The sequence below is a fragment of the Meles meles genome, chromosome 15 (assembly GCF_922984935.1).
Source record: "Meles meles chromosome 15, mMelMel3.1 paternal haplotype, whole genome shotgun sequence".
NCBI classification, from domain to species: Eukaryota; Metazoa; Chordata; class Mammalia; order Carnivora; family Mustelidae; genus Meles; species Meles meles.
Window position 1 is genome coordinate 69930856 of NC_060080.1, and position 14162 is coordinate 69945017.

The 14162-nt window shown below is 38.6% G+C and overlaps 1 pseudogene; it reads left to right on the forward strand.

Annotated features, from left to right (window-relative positions):
• The first annotated feature begins 1796 nt into the window (after positions 1-1796).
• LOC123925693 lies at positions 1797-2650 on the forward strand (annotated as a pseudogene).
• Positions 2651-14162: the final 11512 nt, after the last annotated feature.

The window sequence follows — 14162 nt, forward strand, 5'->3', positions numbered from 1 at the left end:
ATTTCAAATAAAGGATTTTGCTAATGTATAATAGAGAATAGTTAGAAATCTTTAATTCTATCTGGTTTTACTGGACAGGACAAACCAATGTATGGTACTTCAGGGCAGCTACCTTGAAAATTTTTCATCATAGAAACTTCAAAACAATATTTTATTTTATTTTTTATTTTTTAAAGATTTTATTTATTTATTTGACAGAATTATAGAGTGAGAGCACAAGTAAGCAGAGTGGCAGGCAGAGGGAGAGAGAGAAGTAGGCTCTTTGCTGAGCAGGTAGCGCGATTCGGGGTTCGATCTCAGGACCCTGGAATCATGAACTGAGCCGAAGGCAGCCACTTAACCAACTGAGCCACCCAGGAGCATCCAAAACAATATTTTAAAAGTATGTACTTTCTCAAGTGTTTTTAAATAGATGCTGAGAATGTGTTTTTTGGAGCTAGTTAATTCTGCTGTTGCCTGATTTTGCTTGTATGACTCTTCAGTACCTGAAAATGAATTTTGAAGGAATTAAAGTAAATTTAGTCCAACTACATTGCTTTTGTTATGTTTTGCATTAGCACAAAGAAGGTTTTTTGTTTGTTTGTTTGTTTTTTACTTTGTTGGTTATTCTGAGTATAAAAAAGTAGATACGGTTTTTTCCTTGTTAGAGGACCTAACCTCACAGCCATTATTTTCAAAATCTGACACTATATTACCACTTGTTAGAAGAAGAATTGACTGAAGTGAGAAATAAGATATTTTATATCAGAGGTAATTAAATGAAAGGATGGAATCATGCTTAAAAAATTAAATTTTCCCTGCAAGTGAGACCATTCACAACATTTTACACATTATTGTAAAAAGGCAATGTTTCACACTTCCTTGATACTTATTTTGGAAGTCAAATGGAAGAGGCTGCCACTGTGCAAAAACAAACCAAAAAAAAAAAAAAAGGCTGTGTAAAGACACAGTTCTTTTAGAAAATTTAGGAGTTTAACTTTGGTTAGAATTGCACTCAACTGATCTTTGGCTTTATCAGTCAGTAAATAAGCATGCAAACCTACTTACTTCTCTAATTAACTTCTCTAATCCTTCAATTTTTAGGCTTGTTGTGAGACATAAAAGGCAGTCATATATGGAAGCATTTTATTAATGGAAGGTGCTGTTGTTATCCTACTTGGACCTAAATTGTGGATAACTTATTTTTCCTTATGTGATGGATTATAAGAATTCATTTAAGAAATTATTATTTTCCTGGGAACAATAATTTTAACATGTTTGGTCATGAAACAGTAGACAGGCACATTATTTTTTGTAAATAATAATTTTTGGTAACACCAATTATTTTTTGTAAATATTTTACAAAATATTATTTTTTGTAAATATTTTTGGCAACACTAGTTTTATCTTATTATTTTTTGTAAATATTTTTGGTAACACTAGTTTTACCTAAAAGAATATATATCTTAATATAGTATTATTTGTAGGAGTAAACTGTGTGAGAGTGTGTGTGCATATGTGTATGTTCTTAGAAGATGTCAGTGTTAGAAAGAGAAAACACCGAAAAATGAAGTAAGACATGTTAAAAAAATTATAACATAACAGTTTAAAAAAAAACAAAACAACTAATAGAATAAATGTTTGAACTACAGAAATTTATCAGGTTTTATTTTTCTCAGGAATCCTGGTTAACAAAACAAAGATACGGATTGGGGAACAATGAAAATAAATCAATAGAAGAGAAATTCGCTAGTGAGGAAAGTACCTGTTAAAATACTTTCATTTAGGGGACTTAGTTCTCTTTCCCATCTTGCAAGATGGCGGGCGAAAAAGCTGAGAAGCTGGATGCTAAGGAGAAGAAACTTGAAGCCAAGAAAGCTGATGCCGCTGGTGGCGAGGCTAAGAAGGGTAACCCACAGGCTAAGATGCCGAGGAAGGGGGAAGCCCAACCCTGTCAGAGGAATTAGCAGATACTCCTGATCGCCTATGCATTCCAGAAAGGGCACGTACAAGAGGATGTATTTGGCAGCTAAATCCAGGGTTGAAAAGAAAAAGAAGGTTCTTGCAACCGTCACAAAACCAGTTGGTGGTGACAAGAACGGTGGTACCCGAGTGGTTAAACTTCGCAAAATGCCTAGGTATCATCCTACTGAAGATGTGCCTCAAAAGCTGTTGAGCCATGGCAAAAAACCTTTCAGTCAGCACGTGAGAAAACTGCGAGCTGGCATCACCCCTGGGACCATTTTGATCATCCTCACTGGGTGTCACAGAGGCAAGAGGGCAGTTTTCCTGGAGCAACTGAGCAGTGGCTTGCTACATGTGACTGGACCTCTGTCCCTCAATCGAGTTCCTCTGCATAGAACACACCCAAATTCGTCATTTCCACTTCTACCAAAATTGATATCAGCAGTGTGAAAATCCCCAAACATCTCACTGATGCTTATTTCAAGAAGAAGTTGCAGAAGCCCAGACACCAGGAGGGTGAGATCTTCGACACCGAAAAAGAGGAATACGAGATTACAGAGCAGCGCAAGGTGATCAGAAAGCTGTGGACTCGCAAATTCTGCCAAAAATCGAGGCTGTTCCTCAGCTTCAGGGTTGCCTCTGCTCTGTGTTTTCTCTCACAAATGGAATTTACCCTCACAAACTGGTGTTCTCCCTCACAAATTGATGTTCTAAATTTCTTACAAAGAACCTAATTAAATAACTGATCCATTAAAAAAATAATAACTTTCATTTAGATCCCTAGGACAGGTTCCATTTACTGTTCATTTGCTTCTCAACCTCAAACAACTTAGCAAGTACAATCTGAAGAGAGTCTTACAAGGAAACATACTGCTTGAGCAACAAAAAGAAAACCTAGAAATTGATGGAGAAGAAGACAAAAATTATACATTTGAAAATAAAATGTAAACATTCTAAAAATTTAAAAAAAACACAATTGAGATATTATATAGTACAGTCACACAATGACATAAAAAACCAAAAGCACATGAATTTAATTGTGATGATCTCTGATTGTCAAGCAAGTATAAAAACATATGTTTACTGTTCTCAATTTTCCAAGCAATTTTTAGAGATATTTCAATTCCAGCTATAGTAGAAGACGAACATAATACATCTTGTAACAGTACCAATTTGAATATAATTGGTTTGACTGGAATTCTCCACCCAAAGCTCTTCCAAATACCTTGTGCTGTGCACTTGGAGGATGGGTGGGCCCTAGTGGGGAGAGAGGGGAGGTGAGACCGGGAGAAGATAGTCAACAGACAGGCAGGAAGTGGATTTCCTGGTCTCCAGTATTTTCTAGGCATAAATCCCTACATAAGGCCGAAGATTGGAAATAAATGAGTTTCAAGATTTCATATGGATTGATGCTACTCTTTTTTAAGTCTCGGCCAGCCAGAAAACTCAGTCATTCCATTCAGACTTAACTATAAGCAGAAACTAACTACCAGGTTTCTCTCAAATGCAGGCAGGGCTGCCATTTAAAAAGCTCAGCCAAATGCCTGGCCTGGAACTCCCAGCCAGCAACTTAAACAAGTTTCACTGGTGTGTTTCACTAACTGTGCAATAATAAGACCACTGGGTTTAAGTTTTGTACTTCGTGAACCCTACCTCTCATGTATTTTTGTGCCCCCAGCCCAACACTCATTTTACCTGCAACTGTGTTGAGTCATTCCTATGCTGGGGAGGAGAGCGTTCCACTTTAAAAGCCTGCCAAATCTCTCCAATTTTTTTGCCTGAGTTTTTCCAAAACCATGAGATCTTGCTCAAATTCATGCAAGGCAACCTAGAAGTTAACGAGATTTAATACACTGGGGATGTAGGTGGGTGGAGGGGATGGGAGGTTGGAAGGCACTCCCAGGCAAAGCTAGGATATAATTTCATAATGTAAACCTTTGTCCTTCAGTGGTTCCCTAGTGGAAGTGAATCCCAGTTGTCCATATAAGTAACTAGCTCTGTAATGACACTTTATCTTCTCTTATTTCTCCCTTGTTTTACTCTTCAATTTTCTCACTCTTGCTGCTAGGTGCCAGCTGCTTAAATAAACTATCTGCTCCCAAGTCTTCCTTTCAGGCTCTGACTTGGCAGACACTCAAACTAAGACACTGTAACAGCAGAGTTTTACTGTATGTTTTTGGTACTTGAAGGCCTAGCACTAATTACTTATAAATGCTCCTTCTGATTACAGACTAATTTTACATTACAAAAAGCAAAACAAAACAGAAGGGTAGTTACAGAGAGATTGGCGAGAACCCTAAGATAGTTAAGAGAGGCGAGGCTTCAATATGTCTTAATATAACCTGCATGATCTGGGGCCCACCTGCTTTTCTGATCTTATTGTTTATATCCACCTCCCTTGTGTATTGTATCCTATATTATCTTTTCCATTCGTTCTTTTTTCAGGAATATTATCGCTACATCATTCAGGTATCTGCTCTTTTGACACTCCTCAGAGAAGCATGACTTGACAAGCCCATCCAAAGAGTCACACTCTGTTTCTTCATAGCTCCTTGGCCTACTAGATGTTCCCTTGTATCTCTTAGCACTACTGACATTTCGTTATATATATTTTTTCTAAGAATATTATACAACCCTTCCCTATTTTATATGCCTTCCAGGAGAACATTAATACCTCTCCAAAGAGAGTTAACAGCTTCCCAAATCTCTATAATTTTTGGCACATGTCTGGTAATCAGTAAGAAAGTACCAGGTGAATTTCTCAGGATATAGTCAGGAGACATAAACTACACAATAATTTGTATGTGTTAATAATTTATTAAGAACTATAATAGGAGATTAGCATAAAGGAGATTAGCTATCAAGTCATAACGAGAACTCTGAAGAATATAAGAGCAGATACTGTGAGCAGCAACTACACCTTAGGACTAAGAGAACAAGAAAGAAATCTAAGAGAGGGGTCCTGCCTCCAAGGCCTCCAGACTTCAATGCAGACAGTAAGGTAGAGGCAATAGAAAGGCAGGAAAGTTCTGTAGAGGATCTGTGCTTATGGAATTTCCTGGGACTCCACCTTTGGGGATGATGGAGATGCCATATATGGGGAGCTGTTGTGCTGTGATAATCACCCTCTAAATTGCAAGGGAAAACTGTCAAATAGGAAGCAGTACAAAGAGAACTCACCACTCGCTGTGGTGGTGCATGAAGAGGCTATGCTCTAGTATGTTGGGGGAAGCTGCCCTGGGGAGCTACTACACAGACTACCACAGACAGTAAGTTAAAAGAGAGCATAAACAGGAAGCAAGAAGAGGCTCTTTTCCTTCCAGGTCCATTGAATATTCTTTGCTGACAAAGGCTAATTTTATTCCCTCTGACAGGAGAGAAATGTTCCAGGATCATGAGCATAACAATTAAGAGGGAATTTGGTACCTAGAGGCAATATATTTGTTAAATGATACAGTCAATCCCTTTGGCTGCTTACCTTCATATGTACCCTTCTGCTACACTGACTTTCTGTGAAACAACAAAACCATGCTAGGTTTTCCACCAGCAAGATAACAGCTACGTTTTTGCAAGTGAAAAATTTCTCAAACTTTTCCCAAATGATGTTTCAATCGTCACTGAATCTACAACTTCAGTTACAATACCACTGAATATTGTGTTACTTGAACATTAACGTGTAAGGTTAATTGTCAAAAACTTTATATTGAATTATAATGTAAATAAGACAAAAAATGGCATATACAAATAAGCACATGTGTATTATAAACACATATAAAAGAAAAAATTGCAAAGCAATTGCAGTGTTCATTCCTTTACTTACTCAAAAGATTATAGTTGATATATACAGATTCCTTCCCCTACTACATCTTCCTTATTTCCCCTAACTTTAGCCAGGACCTTGGTCTAGGTTTCTTACTTCGTTGAATAACTCAAAACTTTATTCCCAAAAGTTCTGCATTGTTAAATTACTTGCATCTTCTCTTTTCAGTTGCTTGATTTTCCCTTGACCTGACTCACAAACAGGGACCTTAGAGAACCCTCTGGATTGCAGATATTGTTCTCCTTGTCATCACTATATAGCAGCAACTTCATTTTTCTTCTGTAATTGGGAATGATCTCTTCAGCCAATAGAGGAAGCTTCTGTCCTGCCTACTGTTTCAGTGGCACAAGGATCCAAAATGGTTAGGTATCAGTCTGATATCCTAATATACAACCATTGTTGTGGTCAGTGGTTAAAGTATTCCCTCCTTAAGAACTGAGACCTCCACCCCAGCAAAGCTAAAGATTTCTGTTACTGGAAATAAATATCCTGATAGTAGGTCACTACAGATGATAGTGAGGAGAGCTGCCTCCACTTCATAACTATCAGACCTGTATACTCTGGCTATTGCGAGAGAGCATCAGATAATGATATCTGACTCAAAACTTATAATACCTTGTACAAGACAGAACTCTATCATCTCAGGCTGTAGTCTACCCATTGGTGCTACAAAGGGGACAACAGCAAGCCATTTTACCACCTTTCGACTAGTCCAACTACTCTTAAGCAATGTGGCTTGTTTTAAGGTCATTTAAATTCGCTTCCATCAGCCTATTCCTACACTTAAATTGGTAAATAAGTTCCTAGATCAGAAGCAAAGCTATGCGGAATTCCATGATGGTTTACAAAGGCTATCTGAGTTTTTAAAAGGTAGTGCTGCCAGAATATTATAAGGAAGGAAGGAAAAGCTAGATCCAGAATATATGTCTATCCCAGTAAGGAAGAAAAGCTTCCCAATCCATGATGAAATAAATCTACTGTAAATTAATTGCCACAGGTGACTGGCTTTTACATTCAGGCAATGGTGACAAATTTAGAGCTCAGTGTTCATTTCAACTGTTGGAAAATAAGATCTCAACAATATCATTACCCAGGCTAGTAATGACAAAACAAAGTACATCGTTGCTGAGCTCATGCATAGCCTCTATTCTTGTGCACACATGTCTTTGTTCATAGATTTGCTGTTCAAACATGAGGCAGACTGGGGAAAGAGTATGACTGAAATCCATAGTGTGTGCCAATTGATTAGGAAGAGCCTATCCTACAGGGATGTTCTTTGTTGGACTTCAACATGAGATGCAAATACCTTATAAACCCTGCCCATTCTGACAGGGTCATCTTCTTTGTTACTAGTTTTCCATTCTGTTCTTTTCAAGTCTTTTTCCCAACCAGCCAACCAGTTAGCAACTCCCTGTGAATTAGTGTGGATTCATGTTTCTGGCTCTTACTCCAAGTAGACAGCCAAATGTATATGCATTGTTTGAAGTTTTTCCCATTGGGAGGATTTATTTTATTTTATTATTATTATTATTATTATTATTATTATTATTATTATTAATTTATTATTATTATTTTTTTTTACCATACTTCTTAAGGATTATCCCCGAATGGGACTATGGCATCTTATCTGTTCATTTGTCCACTTTTGGGTAATACTGTTATGTTATACTGAGCTATCTCCTAACCCAGCTTGAGGTGTTTTTTTTTCCCCTCCCCATCAACTGCTCTTAAGGAACACCCCAAACTCCAAGAGCCCATGGATATAAACTGAAGAAGATGAATTAATGCCAAAAGAATTGATATCAAAGGAATTTGAGCTAACTTCTCCTGAAAGTTAGTTATACTGTCTCGACCTGTCCAGTTTGGTTTTTAATCAGAGAACTGTGTTACGATTCTCTTATTGTTTAGATTCCTATTCACCAAAGATATATCCTAAGGCCCAAGCAGTAGAGTAGTTTGAAGCATAGCCTGAACTTATGGCAGAGCCTCCACTCCTCTGCTCCTTACTTGAAGCTGGCAGATATTTGTGTCATTCTACGTAGATGTAGATCTAAATCTCATACTCAAGTATCATATCTGTTATCTCTAAAATCCAAAAATGTCTATCAAGTAATTTGCCTACTATTGTGGTAGGAGATATAAGGAGCAGCGGTTTGTCTTTTACTGTGTAAGAGACATCTCAACATGCTCCAGACCACCAGAGTTTTAGGCAAGAGACAGAGATTGTGGGAAATTTCACTGAAATGGGGTCCTCTGAATGTTTATAGGGTTTCTCATCCATCTGGTAATCTGTACATGTCTTAACATTTAAAATACTTGCCATTTCCTGTTCATCAGATCCAATCAGCATAATATTGTTAGAAGACTGGTATCATGTTTTATAGAATGAAAAATTATCAAGGACTCTGTAGACTCTATTATGGTATAGAACAGGGGAATCTGCACAAAACTGTCTCAAAACTGAAGGTTTCATCGTGGCCTGGCCAAGTGATAACAAATTGTTTTTGGTAAGCATTGAAAAACATTATAGGCAAAAAGGCATTATTTATTTCACTAAAGGTTTTACATTTGGAAGAATAGCTGCAATTGGAGTCACTATCTGATTAAGTTTCTACTAGTGCATAGTTATTTGGGGATCTAGCCAATCCCTGCAAAGGCCAAGTAAGTTAAGGGTTAAGATAGGCATCTTCCCAGGATGTCTGGGTGGCTCTTTCTGTTAAGCAGCTGTTTTCGGCTCAGGTCGTGATCCCAGGGTCCTGGGATCGAGTCCCACATCAGGCCCCTTGCTCGGCAGGAGCCTGCTTCTTCCTCTGCCTCTGCCTGCCTCTCTGCCTCTTTGTGTTTTCTCTTTCTCTCTCTCTGACAAATAAATACATAAAATCTTAAAAAAAAAAAAAAGATAGGCCTCTGCCCTAGGTGATGTTACTACAGATTTTCAAGTGAAGGAGAGCTAGTTAACTCAGAAAATGAGGCACTTCCAGTGGTAAGAAAGGATCAAAGTGATTTGAGGGTTCAAGATTATTTCACCATTTCAGGATCCCTCTCTTTCAGAATGAATGTGTTAACCTTTACACAGAAACTCTGAAGACTGTGAATTCAACTGACAATGTAATTCAGCAACCAGTACAATTGGATTTTATGTTTGCTTTTTCAGCAATCTTAGCCTCATGGGTGGGAAAAATAAGAGACTAATTTAGGGCTGTCATGGAAGTCTCTGGTTATCAGACAGTTTCTAAAATTGAAATTAAAGGATCTTGTCATTTTCTTTCTCTAGGTGATCTTATTCACCATGTACTCAGTTGATGTCTTTCACGCCATAGTCCTGGTAGTCATTACTATTGCCATAAAGATCAAGTGTGGCATCCAACTGGGCTCCAAGAAACTTGCTTCAGTGGGCACTTCATTACAGCCATAGTTTATAGTTTGATTACTTGTAAAGCTACTTTGTGTCACTTGTTACCAGCAACACATTTCCAACTGGCAAGGATTTCAGAACTATGCTGAAGCCAAAATCATGATCAAATCCCATCTTCCCAGTATCAAGTCTATATTAGTCGGGAGCTAGTCAGGAGCCACAGACCAGAAAGCAACTTGCAAAAATATTTTTATAAAGAATTATTAACAATAATAGGAAATTATGGTAATGGGGTATAAAGCTATACATTAGCTGCCAAGATATAAAGAGGAATTCTAAAGGAAAAGGGGATATTGTATATAAAAAGAAGTCATCGCTCTTAGGTTAGAGCAGAGCAAACATTTAAGGAACAAATCTGTAAGAGTACCCCACCTCTAGACCTCCTGAGAGACAGTATAGCTATTAAACATGAGACAATAAAGACATTCTTTGAGTTGCAGCCCTAGTGGAAATATCTGGGAATCTCTCCTTTGGGGGTTGAGAAAACCAACCATATAAAGCCTCTGTGCTATGGAAGTGGCTAGGGATCAACCCTCTGGGGCTCCAGAATATGTCAATAGTAGGGACATTCTGTACCTAGAATCCATTGGCAACTATGGGGGTATTGAAGGGAGTTGTCCACAGGGAAATGGCATGCATGGAAATCACTGGATCAATAGCAGTACCCTGAAAGGATTCCTTCTGGGATTTGGGGCACTGCTGCTATGGGGAGGTGAAATGCACTAATGACTGCTACTTGATGGGGAGCCTATCAAAAGAGTGTACAGAAGAATCAGGAAGAAGTTCCCCTTCCCTTTCCAGCATTCCTCTAGTGCCCTCTACTAACAAAGCTTAAAATTATGCCACCTGGCAAAGAAGAAATTTTTCATATCACAAGCAGAGCAATGACAGGTATATTTGGAGCTGATAGGCATTTTAAGAAACATGACCAAATGCTCGAAAGCTAAGAGAAAAACAACAGAATAACTAACCAATGGTGACACAGATGATTTGGCCTTGGCAGACTAGAACTGTATGATTACTACGTTCAAAAGATAAAGGAAAGCATTGACAATGTTAAGAGAGTACTGGGATATATAAGAAATCGAATGCACATTCTGTAAGGGGAAATAATAAAAATTAATTCTTATTAAAATATGAAAACACAAAATTAAGAATATAACAGATGGAATTAATAACTATTATTAAAAAGCATATAATTGGAAAACTTAGTACAAAATAGCCCAAATTAAACACAGAGAGGGGAAAAGGGATAGAAAAGACAGAAAAGTCTATATGACATGATATGATAAAAAAAATTAACACATATTTAACAGAGGAAAGGAAAAAGAGAGCTGGAGAGGAAAAAAAAATAATGAATACAAACTCTGCTTGCCTTAATTGGAGTGGGAAGTCTTAGCTTGAAATTATCTCTCTGGGAGAGGAGTCAAGATGGCGGAGAAGTAGCAGGCTGAGACTACATCAGGTAGCAGGAGATCAGCTCAATAGCTTATCTAAACATTGCAAACACCTACAAATCCAACGGGAGAGTGAAGAGAAGAACAGCAACTCTAGAAACAGAAAATCAACCACTTTCTGAAAGGTAGGACTGGCGGAGAAGTGAATCTAAAACGACGGGAAGATAGACCGCGGGGGGAAGGGCTGGCTCCCAGCAAGCGGCGGAGGAACGGAGCACAAAATCAGGACTTTTAAAAGTCTGTTCCACTGAGGGACATTGCTCCAGAGGCTAAACTAGGGTGAAGCCCACGCGGGGTCAGCGTGGCCCCAGGTCCCGCAGGGTCACAGAAGGATCGGGGGTGTTGGAGTGTTGGAGAGCTCGCAGGTATTAGAACGGAGAAGCCGGCTACAGAGACAGAGCCGAGGACTGAACTCTCAGCTCGGGGTTACCTTGAACTGGTCGCGGGCTGGGTGAGCTCGGAGAGCGGCTAGAGGCTAGGGATGCGGGAGTGATTGGGTGCTGTCCTCTGGGGGTGCACTGAGGAGTGGGGCCCCGGGCTCTCGGCTCCTCTTCCTAGGAGGTCGCCATTTTCATTCCCGTCCTCCAGAACGCTACGGAAAGCGTTCAGGGAACAAAAGCTCCCAAAAGCAAACCCGAGCGGATTACTTAGTCCGACCGCTGGTAAGGGCGGTGCAATCCCGCCTCAGGCAAAGACACTTGAGAGTCACTACAACAGGCCCCTCCCCCAGAAGATCAACAAAATATCCAGCCAGGACGAAGTTCATCTATCAAGGAAAGCAGGTTCAATTCCTAAGACAGCAGCGCAATTCCAGAGGAGGAGAAAGCAAAGAACGGAACTCATGGCTTTCTCCCCATGATTCTTTAGTCTTGAGGCTAATTCAATTTTTTTTCTTTTTTCAATTTTTTTCTTTTTTCTTCTTCTGCTAAATTTTTTAAAACTTTTACCCTTTTCATTTTTAACGTTTTTTGACGAGTTTATCTAAATATATATATTTTTTCTTTCTTTTTTATATTTTTTCTTTATTTGTTTTTATTTTAAATTTTTTTCTTTTTATTTCTGAACCTTTTTTTATCCCCTTTCTCCCCCCCCACAATTTGGGGTCTCTTCTGATTTGGTTACAGCGCATTTTTCTGGGGTCTTTGCCACCCTTTTAGTATTTTATTTGATCCTTCATATCCTCTTAGCTGGACAAAATGACAAGGCGGAAAAAATCAGCATAAACAAAAGAACAAGAGACAGTACCGAAGGCTAGGGACCTAATCAACACAGACATTGGTAATATGTCAGATCAAGAGTTCAGAATGACGATTCTGAACGTTCTAGCCGGGCTTGAAAAAGGCATGGAAGATATTAGAGAAACCCTCTCGGGAGATATAAAAGCCCTTTCTGGGGAAATTAAAGAACTAAAATCTAACCAAGTAGAAATCAAAAAAGCTATTAATGAGGTGCAATAAAAAATAGAGGCTCTCATTGCTAGGATCAATGAGGCAGAAGAAAGAATTAGTGATCTAGAAGACCAAATGACAGAGAATAAAGAAGACGAGCAAAAGAGGGACAAACAGCTCTTGGACCACGAGGGGAGAATTCGAGAGATAAATGACATCATAAGACGAAACAACATTAGAATAATTGGGATTCCAGAAGAAGAAGAAACAGAGAGGGGAGAAGAAGGTCTATTGGAGAGAATTATTGGAGAGAATTTCCCTAATATGGCAAAGGGAACGAGCATCAAAATCCAGGCAGTGCAGAGAACCCCCCTCAAAGTCAACAAGAATAGGTCCACACCCTGTCACCTAATAGTAAAATTTACAAGTCTTAGTGACAAAGAGAAAATCCTGAAAGCAGCCCGGGAAAAAAGTCTATAACATACAATGGTAAAAATATTAGATTGGCAGCAGACTTATCCACAGAGACCTGGCAGGCCAGAAAGAGCTGGCATGATATATTCAGAGCACTCAACGAGAAAAACATGCAGCCAAGAATACTCTATCCAGCTAGGCTATCATTGAAAATAGAAGGAGAGATAAAAAGCTTCCAGGACAAACAAAAACTGAAAGAATTTGCAAACACCAAACCAGCTCTACAGGAAATATTGAAAGGGGTCTCTAAGCAAAGAGAGAGCCTAAAAGTAGTAGATCAGAAAGGTACAGAGACAATATACAGTAACAGTCATCTTACAGGCTAATAATGGCACTAAATTCATATCTCTCAATTCAGTTACCCTGAATGTTAATGGGCTAAATGCCCCAATCAAAAGACACAGGGTATCAGAATGGATAAAAAAGCAAAACCCATCAGTATGTTGCCTACAAGAAACTCATTTTAGACGCGAAGACACCTCCAGATTTAAAGTGAGGGGGTGGAAAATAATTTACCATGCTAATGGGCATCAGAAGAAAGCTGGGGTGGCAATCCTTATATCAGATCAATTAGATTTTAAGCCAAAGACTATAATAAGAGATGAGGAAGGACACTATATCCTACTCAAAGGGTCTGTCCAACAAGAAGATCTAACCATTTTAAATATCTATGCCCCTAACGTGGGAGCAGCCAACTATATCAACCAATTAATAACAAAATCGAAGAAACACATCAATAATAATACAATAATAGTAGGGGACTTGAACACTCCCCTCACTGAAATGGACAGATCATCGAAGCAAAAGATCAACAAGGAAATAAAGGCCTTAAATGACACACTGGACCAGATGGACATCACAGATATATTCAGAACATTTCATCCCAAAGCAACAGAATACACATTCTTCTCTAGTGCACATGGAACCTTCTCCAGAATAGATCACATCCTGGGTCACAAATCAGGTCTCAACCGGTATCAAAAGATTAGGATTATTCCCTGCATATTTTCAGACCACAATGCTCTGAAGCTAGAACTCAATCACAAGACGAAAGCTGGAAAGAACCCAAATACATGGAGACTAAACAGCATCCTTCTAAAGAATGAATGGGTCAACCAGGAAATTAAAGAAGAATTGAAAAAATTCATGGAAACAAATGATAATGAAAACACAACGGTTCAAAATCTGTGGGACACAGCAAAGGCAGTCCTGAGAGGAAAATATATAGCAGTACAAGCCTTTCTCAAGAAACAAGAAAGGTCTCAAGTACACAACCTAACCCTACATGTAAAGGAGTTGGAGAAAGAACAAGAAAAAAACCCTACACCCAGCAGGAGAAGAGAAATCATAAAGATCAGAGCAGAAATCAATGAAATAGCAACCAAAAAACAATAGAAAAAAAATCAATGAAACTAGGAGCTGGTTCTTTGAAAGAATCAATAAGATTGATAAACCCCTGGCCAGACTCATCAAAAAGAAAAGAGAAAGGACCCAAATCAATAAAATCATGAATGAAAGAGGAGAGATCACAACTAACACCAAAGAAATACAGACAATTAGAAGAACATACTATGAGCAACTCTACGCAAACAAATTGGACAATCTGGAAGAAATGGATGCATTCCTAGAGACATATAAACTACCACAACTGAACCAGGAAGAAA